The sequence below is a fragment of the Equus caballus genome, chromosome 4 (genome assembly GCF_041296265.1).
Source record: "Equus caballus isolate H_3958 breed thoroughbred chromosome 4, TB-T2T, whole genome shotgun sequence".
In the NCBI taxonomy this organism is placed as follows: domain Eukaryota; kingdom Metazoa; phylum Chordata; class Mammalia; order Perissodactyla; family Equidae; genus Equus; species Equus caballus.
Window position 1 is genome coordinate 100,088,339 of NC_091687.1, and position 17,153 is coordinate 100,105,491.

General features: G+C 41.9%; 1 long non-coding RNA gene across 1 annotated transcript; it reads right to left on the minus strand.

Annotated features, from left to right (window-relative positions):
• Positions 1–1,630: 1,630 nt before the first annotated feature.
• Positions 1,631–15,801, minus strand: LOC102150225 (uncharacterized). The gene is made up of 3 exons (XR_290178.4): positions 15,697–15,801; positions 13,501–13,724; positions 1,631–1,858 (listed from the first exon to the last, which is right to left on the minus strand). It is a non-coding gene; the product is annotated as an uncharacterized lncRNA (long non-coding RNA).
• Between the last annotated feature and the right edge of the window lie 1,352 nt (positions 15,802–17,153).

The window sequence follows — 17,153 nt, forward strand, 5'->3', positions numbered from 1 at the left end:
GGAGCCCCTACTCTGTCAGCATTTTCAGCCTGGAGAAGAGAGCTAGGAAAATACTTATTAAATATCCCACTGCTACCTTCACCAATGGCAAGAAGAATAGAAGAGCATTTTAGGCTCTGGCATGAAACATGGTAAGAAAGTGATCACACCTCTATATGAAGCAGTCTTTTGTTTCCCTCCTCTACATTAAACTTCATAGTATTGCAGTGTCAGTTAGCACTGATGGATGCTGTGTCCACACTTACCCTTTCCATCCAGCTGACTGTTAGAGACACAGCCTGCTGCCCATATGTCTTATTTTAGGGGAATAAGGCAATAACACTGAACATAACCCAACCCAAATTTGTGTCCTGGTCTCCTTGGACTGGGACCATTAAGATAAAATCCTAAAACCTTTCCTCCAAACTTTTCATGATATAATTGAACAATTCTCTTTAAGTGTAACACTTTCTTTTTGTGCTGTGTCTATGTCCTACTCTCTGGGCTGCATTGTATTTGAAACCAAGTTAACCTTTGATAATGCCTTATTCTTCTTTGTATCTTCCTTTCATCATGGCTGGGACAAAGTAGGGTTTCTCAGAACTTTTGTTGAATGCCACAGAGTAGGAGAGAAGGACAGAAGAACAGAAGGAAGCAAGATCCCTCAAATATGGGTATCAGATCCTTGATGAAAGAGAATAATGCAAATAGATCAATAGAATCAAAGTACACAAGGTGAGAGGGAGAATTTACAGATTTTCTTATAGTTGTTCTTTGAAGTACTTACATCAAAAATTCAAGTAGAATAACAAAAGATGAGAAAAGTCAACTATAAACCACTAAACAGAGTTCCATCAATGCTTGAAACCATTGCTTAGCTGAGGTGGAAGAGGAAAGAAGGAAACAAAGTCAAATCACTTCCTCTCTCCAATCCTGGTCTCCACTTCCTTGGCACTCAATATATGTACCCAGATATCACATCTGCTCACTACCTCTACTCAACAGAGAAAATGGAAAGATTATATGAGCTAATGAATGGAAAATAAAGGAACAAAAGATATGAAAAGTTAGAGAAGGAAGTGGTAAATATTAATATTTCAGAAACTAAGGACCAATAATGAAGACATTCGTTTCTCAACTTTCCCAGCACAACACTATCCCCCACACTAACACGTATTAAGCCAAGTTGTATGTATAGTCAAGAAAAAAAGGTCTCATTCTACTTATGTACAAGATCAGTTCTAGAGGCAACAGGATCCACCGGAATAGTGACCTCACAGGAAGACCTGCCTCAAGGGAGGCAGCAGTGAAGTCTAGCCCCCTGAGCTGCTGCAGTCAGCACCCTTCCTGGGCCCTACATATAGGCTCCCCTTCATGTCCAACTCCGCCTTGGGCAACCAACTCCTCTGCTGGGTGGTCATCTGGCTCCTGGGGGCAGGTGACTTCTGGGATAGTGGATCAACATCGCTGGTCTTTGTCTATGGCTCTATAGCTATGTCTCAAACATGCCCTGGACCTTCATGTTGCCCAAAGGTTCTGTGAAAGAAATTGACATTCAACTGAAAGAAACTAATTGCATTATGGAGTGAAAAGCAAAATTTATGTGAATTTTTAAATGAACACAGGAGACTTCAAAAACATTTTATCTTGCCTTTGGTTGCTTCATTCTAAGGCACTCACTTCCTCTGCCAGCAGGACTCTGTCTCATGCAATCTTTCCTTTTCTGAGTTCCCACAAATGCCAGCATCATCCAGGACCCAAGACATCTAGTCAGGGGAGAAGCTAGGAGGCAACACTGAGATGCAGTCCGGTGACAGAACACAGTCGTGTTTACTGTTAGCAGCAGCTCGTGAAGGAGGGTCTGAAATTCGTGATGTACCTGCAGAAAGAAAAAGTCATAGATGATTCAGGAATGCCAACAAAATGCTTTTCTGTTGAATTTCCCAAAGAGGGACCCAGGGTCTTAAAGATCAACCTGGGAGACCCAGCAGTGTATTTCTGTGCCAGATCCTATCCACACCAAAACAGGGTCACATCCTCTCAGTGCACAAACACCCCCAGACCCAGCCCTGGAAAAGGCACTGGGCCAGGGGAGGAGACATGTTGTTTGATTAGGGAACAAATCACCTATGAAGGATTTACTGAGATGAGGATGGAAATAGGGGAAGACTGTAGAAATAGCATGGCACATGCCAGCCCATGTTCAGGAACTAAGATTCTGTCACCTGTAAAGGATAAAGATTTTTAAAATTCATATCTATTTCAAGTTCTCAATACCATAGTTTAAATAAAGAATTTCATTTAATTTACTTAAGATTTAGAGAATCAAGCAAAGGAAATGGTGTCTTCATTTTCAACTTGAGAAAACGTGGTGCCAGAAGTTCATTTCCCTTTCTCAAACTCCAAAAAAAAAGAAAAAGAAAAAGAGAGAGAGAGAGAGACAGGATACAAACCCAGTTTTGTCTGGCTCAAAGGGTGGTGCTTTTTATTTTTTATACGACTCTGTGCTCACTCTTATTCTTTCTGGAACAATCCAGGCTTTGTCCCTTGCCTAACGCCTATGCAGGTATGTGTTGATGCCAGGATTGTAAGCTCCTGCTATAGCATATCCCAGAGATGGTGGAAGTAGAATTGGATAAATTTGTATGGAATTTAGGAGGTAGGTCTGGCCCCAAAATATTGTTCAATAGGAAAACATCTCCTCAAATTTTTGTTATCTTAGTGAATATTTTTTTATTCTCATCACACAACAAATGCCAGGCACCTACAGAAAGGTGTTTATTTTCATTTGCTTTGATGAAACAATTTCATAAAATCGTAAGGCAGATGAATCCAAAGTCACTTTAAATGCATAGTGCCCAGGGAAGTTCCCCCTCACCAGGATCCAGTGTAAACCATGTCACTCAGCTGTGTTTTCTGCCTTTGGATTTTCCAAAAGTTTTTCATTACCCTTGTCCCTCTGCTCCATGCCCTGGAGGAGGAGAAAGACTGTAAGAGGGAGAGAGGAGGGGCAGTGACTGAGCATGAGAAGGCTTTGAGAGACCACCAGAAAAGACACCCCCTGAGTCAGAGCTGACAGGACCTGAGGAAGGAGGTTTCAAGGTGCACTCACTCTGCTTAAGGAGCCAGGACACAATGGAAAGGGATCCCCCTTCTGAAAGTACAGATTCTAAGGGAGAAAAAAAGGTATAAAAAAGGAAGAAGGGTCTTCTGGCAATAGGATAGTGAAAGAGAAAAGAAGAAAAGGTGGCATATTTAGAGTCCTGAAAACAAATGAAAATCACAAAATAGAAGGACTCATAACCCCCACCCAACATCACTAAGAAACAAACTTCTTGAGGGTCAGAACTTCACTAGAATGACTGGAAAGGATACCATTGATATGGGTTTACCATAAAACAGCTCAACATCACAAAAATGAATAAGAGGAACGCACAATCTATAGAGTGGAAGAAAATCTTTCATCTCTCACCGTCTCCCCTCCCCAAAAATCATGAGTCAGAAGAAAATGTAAAACTACACACCAAAAAGAAATCAACATACTCAAGCAAGCAGCTGAAGACAGGATAACGCCCCTATAAACAGAAGTTCAAAACATAAGAGCAGAAAAGCAAAAAGAGGAAAAAATGAAAAAAAAAAAAAAACAGGTTGAGAGACTCAGGAAAAAAAACAAAGAAAAAGACAAAATTATCCAAGAAATGACGAATAAATTGAAGAAAGGCAGGGAAACATTTAAGATAATGAAAATGAGAGAGAGTAAGTAAAACCAGCCAGACAGAAGTTGCTGGAATGAAGGCAAGGCCTGGGCCTGAATGCAAAGGAGGATCTAGAGCAAAGGCATTCCTGGCAGCAGGTCTGAGTGGTGCCTGTTGATTGCTTCCAAAGACACCTCTGCACAGAGCCCAGGATCACTCTTTCCTCAGGGAGTGGATGGGATTACAAGTGAATTCTACCTTCTGTGTCACCAGAATGTCTGCGGTGCTCCCTTAGGCATCAGATATTAGGATAAGTAGGAAGGTAAAATCCAGCGGGCCAATCAGAGGAGACTCTGGCCTGGAGATGTGGAGGTGTCAGCCCACTCAGGCCAGACTGAATGCAGAGTTTCAGGAGGGAGGCACAAAGAGGGAGCAAGTGATTCAGGTCCCCCTTCTCAGTCTCCTCTTCCACAGAATTAGGGACCTTGTCTTGAGAATCTCCAGGATCACTTCCCACTATCCAGTCTTGCCTTCTGACAAATTCTGCATATTAAGGCAGTGGGATCCCCAGAACTAAGTTTCTTTCCTCATTTGTATTCCAGTAAGTCCTTGGAGCCACAAGGAGACCCCATGCCCACTATGGGCAACCAGGTGCTCTGCTGGGTGGTCCTTTGTCTCCTGGGAGCAGGTGAGTCCTAGATTCAGGGAGAAAACTGCTATCCTGAAAGTGCCAAAGTCAAGACTTAAGGCTGTCTCTGTGACAGCAGCATTAGGAACTTGCTTAGGTTGTGTTTCCAGAGGTTTTCTTTCTCTTCCATAGGCACCATGGATGGTAGAATCACTCAGAGCCCAAAATATCTGATCAGAGAGGAAAGACGAGATGTGAGCCTGGAATGTGAACAGAATTTGGATTACAATGCCATGTACTGGTACCGACAGGACCCAGGGCAGGGGCTGAGACTGATCCACTATTCGCTGTTTGTAAAAGGTGTTCAGAAAGGAGACATATCTGAAGGCTACAGTGCCTCCCGGGAGAAGAAGGCGTCTTTTCCTCTCACTGTGAAATCAACTCAAAAGAACCAGACAGCCCTGTATCTCTGTGCCTATAGTAGAGACACAGTGATGAAAGGCCGCTTCCTCTCTGTGCATAAACATGTCCCAAGATCCGCTTCCCCACCAGGTGGCAGGGCTTTTCTGGACTCAGTACCCTGATCTGCCAGCTTTCCTCCAACTCAACCAGGCCCCCAAAGCAGCTGCTGCCATCAATGTTCTTTGTGGAATGGCAGGGACTTCAGAGCGTTAGATATAGATATATGCACATATGTCATGTTTAAACCTAACTTAGTGGATCTCTGAAGGAAAGAGAGAGGAGAAGAGAGAAGAGATGTTATTTTAACAACTCATTTCCTTTTTCTATTTTACTAAACTCTGGTGAAAAAAAGTGAAGAGAAAATGGTCTCTTTCTTCACAAAAATGATACACGTTGAGTGGTGAGAGAAATGTGTAGAAGGCAAATACTGTCATCTAATATCATAGCTGTGTGCTTTTAATCGGAGGTGTTAGAGGAGCATAAGGCATAACACAGCCAAATCTGTCTAGTGACTTCAGGAAGAGTTTCAAAGAGAAAGAAAAGTGTGAGATGAAACGCAAATATTCAGTAGGGTTTCACCAGATGCACAAGCGCCACCTGAGTGATACAGGCTTAGGGAACTATATTAGGAGAGAACGATGAGATGATATCAAGAAAAAAGGTGATCAGCTCCCTAGAATACAGCAATAAGAGGAAATTTGGAAACAGGATTGGAGCAACTTACTGCACAATATTGAGTTTGCAGTTCTGGTGGGCCTTCCTTGGACATCTGCATAGAAGCACCCAGTAGGCGTCTGTAAATGCACTTGGCACTTAGAACGGAGAGTCAGGGTTGGAGGAAATATTTGCATGAATAAGCAGCAGACAGGTGGTCAGTATTATTTTGCAAATGTTCTTTATGTTTTCTGTATATTCTCACCCTTTGTCATCTGCCATCTAAGCATGGAATTAGAAGGTAAGTGGTGTGAAGTCTTGGGACTGCATTTGTTTGCAAGCTCTTATTCAATTACATTAACTCAGTTTCTGTAAATGTATGAGAGTCTATACTATTCAGACCAACTCTCACACTGCATCCAACTAAAAATGCTGGATGAAATATGTTTTAAATATTCTTAGAAGCATTTAAGAACCACAGTCTGTCAACCATGAGCCATGAACTCATGAACTCCTTAACATGAACCATGTTCTTGCTGACTTCAAACAGGAAAATACTTAAATGTCCATCAAAAATGCAGTGGATAAATAAATTATGTTACATGTATATAAAAGAATAAAATATAGCAAAGAATCAAATATTATCTGCAAAATCATGGATGGATGAATCTCACAGATTATTGAACTAAAGAAGCCAGACACAAGAGTACATATTATATGAAATTTAAATAATGGCTATATTTGGGGGCAATTTTAATTTACTTGGAAGGAAGCATGAAGGAGATTTCTGGGGAGCTGTAAATGCTCTATATCTTGGTGTAGTTACATAGTGTTTTTCTTGGTGAAAATGCAGTAAGCAGTACACTTAACATTTGTGCAGCCTAATATATGTATTTTATAGCTCACTTAAAAACATGAGAAAACCAATAACAACCACCAGTCCAAAATGTAGTGACGTAAATTAAAAGCATACTATCTCCCATGGTTCTGCAGGTTGAATGGGTTTGGCCAGGCAGTTCTCACTTGGGGTCTCTCATATCTTCACACTCAGATAGTCACTTAGGCTGGAGGTAGCTTAAGGCTTGCCTGGGCTGGACATCCAAGATGGCTTCTTTATGGCCATATCTGATCCTTCACCTGGGGTGGCTGAAACAGCTGTGGACCAGCCTGGCCTGTCTCTTTTTCTCCACACAGCCCCTCAATGTGCTTAGAGGGGTTGACTACCCTGTGGCATGGTGGCCTCAGGGTAGTTAAAATTATGACATGGTGGCTGGCTTCCCTTTAGTGAGCATTCAAAAACACAAGCAGGAATGACAAGGCTATTATGACCTGTCTTGGAAAATCATGCACTGTTGTTTCCAGAACATACAGGCCAGTCCAGAGTCAAGAAGAGACTGACACAAATGTGAATACTGGGAGGTGTGGTTCATTTGGGTGCCATCTTTGAAGAGTAGCTACCATAATGTGATAAATTGGTACATCTGATCCTGTTCTTCACTGTCTTGGACCAATGATGACCTCAGAGCATGAGAGCTGCTTCATTTGCAAATTGTTTTCTTGAGATCAACTCTCATCAAGAGCTCTATTAGAAAGATAGAAAGGCATTTCCTCCTTAGTTAAGTTGATACAGTAATATAAACCACAGGTATATGCCTGATGGCTGGAGGTCCTCAGAAGGAGTAGAAAGATTTTCCTCTGATCCAGGGACTTCCAGCTACTTCATCCCATATATGTCATAATATTATACAAGAAATAACACATTGCAAGGCACATTCACCTATTCTTTGCAGGAAAAATACAGTTACAGTGACAGGTGATCCCAGTCTAAAATGGCGTGTACCAACCATGAAAAACGTATAGCCACAGGAGCATGCCAGACACCCTTTAATCCATATACGAGTCTTATGTATACAGGAATATTGACTATGCAAAAATTATACTTGCCATGATAAACATCTATGCCACTATATAGTACAAACATAATTTGATGGGTCAAGTTCTAATCCTACCTTTCCTGGTTACTCATTCCAGATAAAAACAACTAAATATTAAGCGGAGTCACAACAGGGAGGTCATTATAAAAATGAAAGTATAATGCTTTGGAGAAAAATCATCACCCCCTTTGAACTTGCTACACATTTCCAGGCATGAGGCATTTAAAACAAATATTCCACCATGTTCAAAGCAGAAGTAATGCCTATCTGCTTGAAGCTATTTCCATTGGTAAATACTTGCCTTATAATCTGTATCTGGGTGAAATAGCTATACATAAATTATCCTCACAGCCTCCACAGTGCTTTACACAAAGACACATAGACTATAATAAATAGCCATGTTTAGTATGAAGTACATCAATATGAGGGAAACTGGCATGAGATAGTTGGGAACTGAAAACCTCATTTAGAAGATGAGAAAGTGTCCTTATCATCAATATGAATATTGAACTCCTAGCCTTGGACTTCTTTTGATCACCCTTAGTTCTGGCGATTAACAATAGTGAGTTTTCTTGGCGTCGTGCACTGGTCTCAGCCTAACAATTATTAGTGTTGTGCCTGGCCTGTTCCCTCTGGTTCTTATGATTGCAATATTCCCTCAGGAGTAACCATCAGAAAGCTTTGGGGAAAAAAAAGGTATATTACTTACAAGTCCTGGAAATTACATGATATACCTGAGGCTACATAGGAAGGTCTGAGGTAGAGACTGAGCATGCACAGGAATTGGGTTCTGCTTTTATTAGAGTGGAGGGTGAGATCTAGGGTTTCTTGGGCTCCCTCTGTATTGGTAAATTTAAAATATAAAAGCAGGAACTTAAAAGACCGGAAGAGAAAAAACTATTGGCCCATGTGGTCAGTTATCAAAACAAAGATCTAAAACAAAGGAGCCTGGGGGAGGTGGGCACAGCTGGAGTTGGTCTGGCTCTTATCTAGTTATTTGTCTGGTAATTTGTTTATTTGATATAGCCGTCATTGAAGTTGAAGCCTCTTTGAATTGGATGCCTCAAAATCAAAGCTTAAGTTAGGTACTAGCATGAAAAAATAGAAAAAACAACTTCAGGGCTTACACTGCACTTGGTTACTTTGAGGGGATGACACAGAAGTAATAAAATGAGTATTAATGTGTATTAATACACAAACATATACCCCTTTCCTTATATAAGGCTAAGAAACTACTTTGAACCATTTCAGTGATCTACGTCTCAGTGCATCTTCTCTAAAATTAGGAGCTGAATCAGAACATTTTCGAGGCCCATTACAGCAATGTATGTATGGTTCTTTGATAGTCAGAAAGAGTAATAGATCCTATATCATTGGCAAAGATCACCACAGGGCGGAAGGTGAGAGCATCCTCAGGATTACGTAAGCAGTCATCCAACATTCTAGAGACAAAAAAGAAAGAATGTAGAGCACAGTCATACTCCTCTTGAGAGTGGTGTGGTGTGAGGCTAACCCCTGAAGATGCTGATGCTTCTGCTGCTCCTGGGGCCCAGTATGAGCCTTATTATATCAGTAGCTTGGGCGAGTGTGCTTGTGTGTTGGCATGAGTGAAGTGGTAGCCAGAGACTGTGGATTTTTTCTGCCAATCAAAATAAGAGCGGACATCCATGACCTCTGGGAAGGTAATGGGTAAGGTGAGAAGTCACCAGTCAGGGGAGATGGGAGATTATGATTCTAGGGAGTCTGATAGGAAGACTTCAGAAAACAAACTGGATTCTCTGGGAGTAGGGAGAAAAATGAGGGAACAAGCCTGTGAGTTCTCTGGCTGTGGTCATGTGTGACTGGTCCTGCTGGCCTCTTTCATCTCTTTGACCTCTGTTTCATCAGGCTCAGGGCTTGGTGCCCTCGTCTCTCAACATCCAAGCAGGGCTATCTGTAAGAAGGGAAGCTCCGTGGAGATGGAGTGCCGTACAGTGGGCCTTCAGGCCGACACCGTGTTTTGGTATCGTCAGCTGCCAAAACAGGGCCTCACGCTGATTGCAACCTCTATTCAGGGCTCTGGTCCCAAATACGAACAAGGTTTTTCTGAGGCCAAATTTCCCATCAGCCATCCCAATCTAAAAGTTTCAACTTTCATGGTGACGAGTGCACATCCTGCAGACAGCAGCCTCTACTTGTGTGGTGCTAGTGACACAGCGCTGGGCAGAGGTCAGATACCCAAACAAGAACCTTTGCAACAACCCTCTCTTCTTCACCCCATCAAAGCTGTGGAGCTCTGTGGAAGAAGGTGTGGAGAGAGGAAAACCACAGCTTCTGTAATAGAGACATCTGTGAATGTGTGTGTGTGAGTGTGTGTGTAGAGAAAGAGAGAGAGAATATCTCGGTGCGGAGTGTGTAGGAGGTCTAGTGTTTGAGAACTAGTAAAATGGCATGGAGCTGGGCCTGCAATGTGGCCAAGTGACGTGGAAAAGTCACACAGCTGAAAATTATAAAAGCTGGATTTTTTTCCTGTCTCTCCCATATTTTAATCATGTTCATAGGTAAATCTACACATAATTCTCAAAATGCTCTTATAATACTCCATGTATTCTGTGTAATAAACTTTCATTGGGCTCTCAAAGACTGTTCAGCTCTATGTTGTCTCCATCCGAGACCTTCAAGATAAAGAAAATCGGAAGGCAGCCAAGCAGAGATATTCACCCTTGAAAGAATGTGATGATGTGCTGGATACAGTGTTCTGACTGGTGAATGAACTAGGTAAGACTGAGAACAAAGGAAGGCACTCACCCTCTATGTCTAGGTACAGAGCACACCAAACCTTCATGGAGAAGGTGTTGGTTGAGCTGGGTCTCAAGAAGGGGTCAAAGGGAAGAAAAGGCAGAAGGAGCATATAAGAAAGAATTCAGACAACATTGCTTGTCGAGAGAACTAGAAAGTTCTGTCACAAGCCAGAACATAATAACCAGAATAGTGAATGTAAGCCCATCAGAAACATCCTGTCCTAGGAAAAACCAAAAAATTACATTGAACACAAATCTTGTATGACCAAAAAGAAATAAGCAGAAAATACCAACATACATTTAATAGAAGAAGTATCTATGAGTAAATATATGAGCAGATATTTAATTTCACTAGTAATCAGGAAAATGTGAAGCAAGACACAATGATATGTAAGTTTATATCCATTTGATTAGCGATACAACAAGCCTGGAAATATAAACTATTAGAGAGTGTATGGGTCCACAGGATTGTTTGTGCAAGCACAAGTGATACGGAATTATCTCATATTCTGGGATTATCTCATATTCTTCTTCATTCCTGTATTCCGTGACCCAGTGATTCTACTCCTGGGTTTACCTCAGGAGGTGCTCTTACTCGTGGTCATCAGAAGACATAAATAGAAAAGTGTTCTAAGCAGCACTATTCATGGTAGCAAAACATAGAGCCGATCTACTGAGGCATTGACAAGAAAGTGAAGGAATAAATGGTGGGATATTCATTATTCATGTGATGGAAACCATATATATATATATCAGTCAAAGTGAATGGACTCCAGCGATGAGCAAAGTTGCAGATGAACCTTAACAATATAATATCAAATTCATAAACTATCCTGATAAGATTAGGTAAAGCATGATGCACTTCTATAAAGCTAAAAGCAAGTAATAAAGAAATTATTTTTGTGACTGAAAATCTATTAGATAAAATAATATAAAAGGGAAATCAAGAAACATTTGTTGCTGTAACTGGCTTTTACCTGCTCATGAGAGTTGATTGTAAACAACTTTCTGAACTCCTATTTCAAAGACATCACCTGGATACCTTAAAATCAACCATACTGGGAATATGTACACCACGGTTAACAGTAGACACAGCAAATCGGGGCTTTGTTATTTTCCTCCAGAGAGCTGGTTGTCAAACCTTTGCCAACACACCCTGACAAGGAATGATGATGACTCAAGTTTAGGATGGTGTTTCTTATGTGACTTCAATGGGGAGTGGTCAGAGATGGGAGGGGACAGAATCACATTGCTAAATTATATATTGTCAAGGTCTGTGTTGATTACTGTTGTGTGAGTGAGAGAGATGCTCTAAAAGTACCTATTTTTTTTAATAAAGACAAAACATGCATCAACAAACAATGTCTGTGTGTGATGAACCATGGGTTAAGATGAATCAACTCCTATGCGAATGACCTCAAAAAAGAGAAAAAATAAATAACTGAAGGGATTAGAGTCTGTGAGACGGGAAAATGAAGATCACAGTGTAGTGAGAATCAGGGAGAGAGGACTTAGATACCATGTGTGAAAATGAAGATGTGGAAACAAGACATTTCCCTTGACCAAAGTAGAACTGAACAGACTAAGATAGGAGTCAATTCAGCAATGGACATGCTGCCACATTCTCTCCACGTGGTGACCATGTCCATATTGTTACTAGTGATTATATATCCTACCTGAGGTCAGTCACCTCAGACTGTGTTCATTGCCACTGAAACCAAGGACCCATTTTAAATAAAGCCCCCTAATCTGTCAGCATTTTCAGCCTGGAGAAGAGAGCTAGGGAAATACTTATCAAATGCACTTCTCTCCTCACCAATGGCAAGGAAAAGAAAAGAACATTTTGGGCTCTGACATGAAACATGGTGAGAAGGTGATCACATCCCTATCTCCAGCAGTCATTGATTTCCCTCCTCTACATTATGCTTCACAGCATTGCAGTGTCAGTTAGCAGAGATGGATGCTGTGTCCACACTTGCCTTTTCCCATCCAGCTGACTGTGAGAGACACAGCTGCTGCCCATATGTCTTATTTTAGAGGAATATGACAATTGCAATGAACATGTTACAATTAAATTTGCATCCTGTCCTCCTTGGACCAGGATTTATAATAAAATACATTAACCTTTTCTCCAAATTTTTCGTGTTATAAATGTGTGATTCTTTGTAAAGGTAACACTTTCTTAAGTGCTCCAAGTCTGTATCCTACCGTCTGGGCTGTGTGGTATTTTGAAACCAAGTTAACCTTTGATAGTGCCGTATTCTTCTTTGTATCTTCCTTTCACTATGCCTGAGAAAAAAATAGAGTTTCTCAGAATTTCTGTTCAGTTCCACAAAGTCCGAAGGAAGGACAGAAGAATGGAAGGAAGGAAGATCCTTCAGACATAGGTATGCCATCCATGATAAAAGAGAATAATACAGATAAATCAATAGAATCAGGGGATACCAGGTGAGTGGGAGAATTTATACATTTTATACTGGTTGTTCTTTGAATTACTTATATCAAAAGTTCAAGTAGAATAACAGGAGATGAGAAAAGGCAATTATAAAGCATAAAGTTAGGATTTTTCAAAGTGCTTGAAACCATTGCTTAGCTGAGGTGAAGGAAGAAAGAAGAAACTGAGTCAAATCTTTTCCTGTCTCTAATTTTTTTTCCGTCAATACTAGTCCCCATTTCCCTGTCTCTCTATACATGTTCCCAGATATCACATCTGGTCACGACCTCTATGCAGCAACAGAAACTGGAAAGATGTTATGAGCCAACGATAGGAAAATAAAGGAACAAAACATATGCAAAAGTAGAGAAGGAAGCTGTAAACATTAATGTTTCAGAAACTGAGGATGAATAATGAAGATATTCACCTCTCAACTTTCCCTGCACAACACTCTCGCACTCACTAACATGTAGTAAGCCAAGTTGCAAGTATAGTTAAGAAAATAAAATGCCCCAGTCAACTGATGTACAAGATCAGTTCTAGAGACACAGGATCCACTGGGAAGGGTAACCTCACAGGAAGACCACCTCATGGGAGGCAAGTGTGAGGTCCAGCCCCCTGAGCCGCTTCAGTCAGCACCATTCATGGGCCCTGCCTATAGGCTCCCCTTCATGCCCAAGCCAGCCATGGGCACCAGACTCCTCTGCTTGGTGCTCCTCTGGCTCCTGGGGATAGGTGAGTGCTGGGCTAATGGATCGGCATCACTGCCCTTTGTTGTGGCTCTATAGCCAGACCTCCATGTGGCTCCAAGATTTTTGGAAAGGTATTGACTTTCAAATGAAAACAAATAATTGTATTATGGAGTAAAAAGCAAAATTCATGTGAATTTTTAATTGGACACAGGAGACTTCAAAGATATTTGATCTTGTCTTACGTTGCTTCATTGTAAGGTGCTCCCTTTATCTGCCATTATGATTCTATCTCGTGCAATCTTTTCTTTCCTGAAGTCCCACAAATGCAGGCACCATCCAGGACCCAAGAAACTTGGTCAGGGTGAGAGGCCAGGACGCAACACTGAGTTGTGGTCCAGTGACAGGACACAGTCATGTTTACTGGTGTCGGAACCTCTTGCAGGAAGGTGTGAAATTCATGATGTACCTGCAGAAAGAAAACATCATATATGAGTCATGAATGCCAACAAGATACTTTTCTGCTGAATTTCCCAAAGAGGGACACAGTGTTAAACATCCAGCTGGCAGAGCTGGGAGACTCAGGGGTGTATTTCTGTGTCAGCTCCTGATCCACGTCAATAGAGACTCACATCCTCTCAGCGCACAAACACCTTCAGGACCCTGCCAGGGAAACAGTGTGATCTGGGGGAGGGGACACGTTGTTTGATTAGGGAATAAATCAGCCATAGGGCATTTAGAGAGATGAGGATGGAAATAGGGGAAGACCTAGAAATATCATCAATCATGCCAGCCCATGCTCAGGAACTAAGATTCTCTCACCTGAAAAACGTAAAGATTTTTAAAACATCATAGCTATTTCAAGTTCTCAATTCCATGATTTAAATAAAGAATTTTATTTAATCAGCAAGAGAATCAAGCAACGGAAATATTGTCTTCCTTTTCAACACGAGAAAACATGATGGCAGAAGTTCGTTTCTCTTTCTCAAACTCAAAAAGAAAGAAAAGGAGAGAGAGACAGGAGACAAACCCAGTTTCCTCTGGTTCAAAGGGTTGTGCTTTTTATACCCCACTGTGCTGCCTCTAATTCTTTCTGGAATAACCCAGGCTTTGTCCCTTGCCTAACGCCTATGCAGGTATGTGTGGATGCCAGGATTATAAGCTCCTGCTATAGCATATCCCAGAGATGGTGGAAGCAGAGTTGGATAAATTTGTCCGGAATTTAGGAGATAGGACTGGCTCCAAAATATGGTTCAATAGGAAAACATCTCCTCACATTTTTGTTGTATCAGTGAATACTTTTTTTATTCTCATCACACAACAAATGCCAGGCACCTAGAGAAAGGTGTTTATTTTCATTTGCTTTGATGAAACAATTTCAGAAAGTCATCAGGCAGACGAATGCAAGGTCACTTCAAATGCACACGGTCCAAGGAAGTGGCCCCTCACCAGGATCCAGTGTAAACTATGTCGCTTAGCTGTTTTCTCCCTTTGGATTTTCCGAAATTTTTTCATCACCCTCGTCCCTCTGCTCCATGTCCTGGAGGAGAAGGTGGAGCAGAAAGACTGTGAGGGGCACAGAGGAGGGGCAGTGACTGAGCCTCAGGGGACGATGAGAGACCACCAGAAAAGATACCGCCTGAGTCAGATCAGACAGGACCTGAGGAAGGAGGTTTCAGGGTGCACTCACTCTGCTTACAGAGCCAGGCACACGATTGACAGGGGTCCCCTTCTGAATGTACAGATTCTGAGGGAGAAAAAAAGGCATAAAAAAGGAAGAAGGGTCCTATGGCAATTGGGTGGTGAAGGGGCAAAGGAGAGATGGAAAACTTAGAGTCCTGAATAACAAAAGAAAATCACAAAATAAGAGAACTCATAGCCCACTCTCTCAACACCATTGAAACAAACAAACAAGCTTCTTGAGTGTCTGAACTTCACTAGAATGACTGGAAAAGTTTCCATTAATATGGGTATATTGTAAAACAACTCTACATCACACAAAGGAACAAGAGGAAAGCACAATCCATAGAGTGGAAGAAAATCTTTCATCTCTCAGCGTCTCCCCCCAAAAAATCATGAGTCAGAATAAAAGGTAAAAATACACTCCAAACAGAAATAAATATATTTAAGCAAGCAGCTGAATAGAGGATAACCCACCTACAACCTGAAGTTCAAACTGTAAGAATACAAAAACAAAAACAGGAAGAAATGGGGGAAGAAAAACAGGTAGAAAGACTCAGGAAAAATAATGAAAGAAAAAGGCAAAATAATCTGAGAAATGAAGAATAAGTTGAAGAAAGGCTAGGACAAAACTAGGAGAATGAAAATGACAGAGAATAAGCAAAATGAGCCAGACAAGGTGCTGGAATGAAAATGAGGACTTAGCCCTAATGCAGAGGAGGATCTGGAGCAACTGGGCTCCTGGCAGATCTGAGTAGTACCTGTCCATCCTGGCCACAGACACCTCTGCACACACACCAGGGGTCACTCTTTCCTCTGGGAGTGGATGGGATTACAAGTGAATTCTGCCTTCTGTGTGACCAGAGTGTCTGCAGTGCTCCCATAGTCATCAGACATCAGCATAAGTAGGAAGGGAAAATCCAGTGGGCCAATCAGAGGAGACCCTGGCCTGGAGATGTGGGGGTGCCAGCCCACTCAGACAAGGCTGAATGCAGTTTCAGGAGGGAGGCACAAGGGCACAGCAAGTGATTCAGGTCCACCCTTTCAGTCTCCTCTTCCACAGAATGAGGGAGCTCATCACGAATATCTCCAGGATCCCTTCCAAATATCCAGTCTAGCCTTCTGACAAATTCTGCATATTAAGGCAATGGGATCCCCAGAAGTAAGTTTCTTTCCCCCTTTGTCTTCCAGCAAGTACTTGGAACTACAAGGAGACCCCCTGCCCACTATGGGAAAACAGGTGCTCTGCTTGGTGACCCTTTTTCTCCTGGGAGCAGGTGAGGCCTTGATACAAGGAGAAAACTCCTCTCCCCAAGGTACCAAGGTCAAGTACTAAGGCTTTCTCTGTGACAGCAGCATTAGGAACTTGCTTGGGTTGTGTTTCCAGAGGTTTTCTCTCTCTTCCACAGGCACCATGGACGGTGGAATCACTTAGAGCCCAAAATATCTGATCAGAGAGGAAGGACGAGATGTGAGCCTGGAATGTGAACAGAATTTGGATTACAATGCCATGTCCTGGTACCGACAGGACCCAGGACAAGGGCTGAGACTGATCCACTATTCGCCATTTGTAAAAGGTGTTCAGAATGGAGACATATCTGAAGGCTACAGTGCCTCCTGCAAGAAAAAGGCATCCTTTCCTCTCACTGTGAAATCAACCCAAAGAACCAGACAGCCCTGTATCTCTGTGCCTATAGTAGAGACACAGTGATGAAAGGCCACCTCCTCTCTCTGATAAATGTGTCCCAAACCCTGCTTCCTCACCGGTGGCAGGGCTTTTCTGGACTCAGTACCCTGATCTGCCAGCTTTCCTCCAATTCAGCCAGGCCCACAAAGCAATTGCTGCCATCAGTGCTCTTTGTGGAATGGCAGGGTACTTCAGCGATCCACTAAGTCATTTTTAAACATGACATATATGTGTATATCTATTACTATATCTAACAACATCATGGATAGAGAGACAGAGAGGAGGAAGGAGAAAAGTAGAAGGAAGAGGAAGAGGAGGAGAAGGTAGATGAGGAAGGAGAGAGGAGAAGAGAGAAGAGATGTTACTTTTACAACCCTTTCTCTTTTCTATTTTACTAAACTCTTGAAAAACAAATTAAGAGAAAATGGTCTCTTCCTTCAGAAAAGTAATAGAAGTCTAGTGGCGAGGGAAATATGTAGAAGACAAATAGTGTGATCTAATCTCATACATGCGTGCTTTAATCAGAGGTGT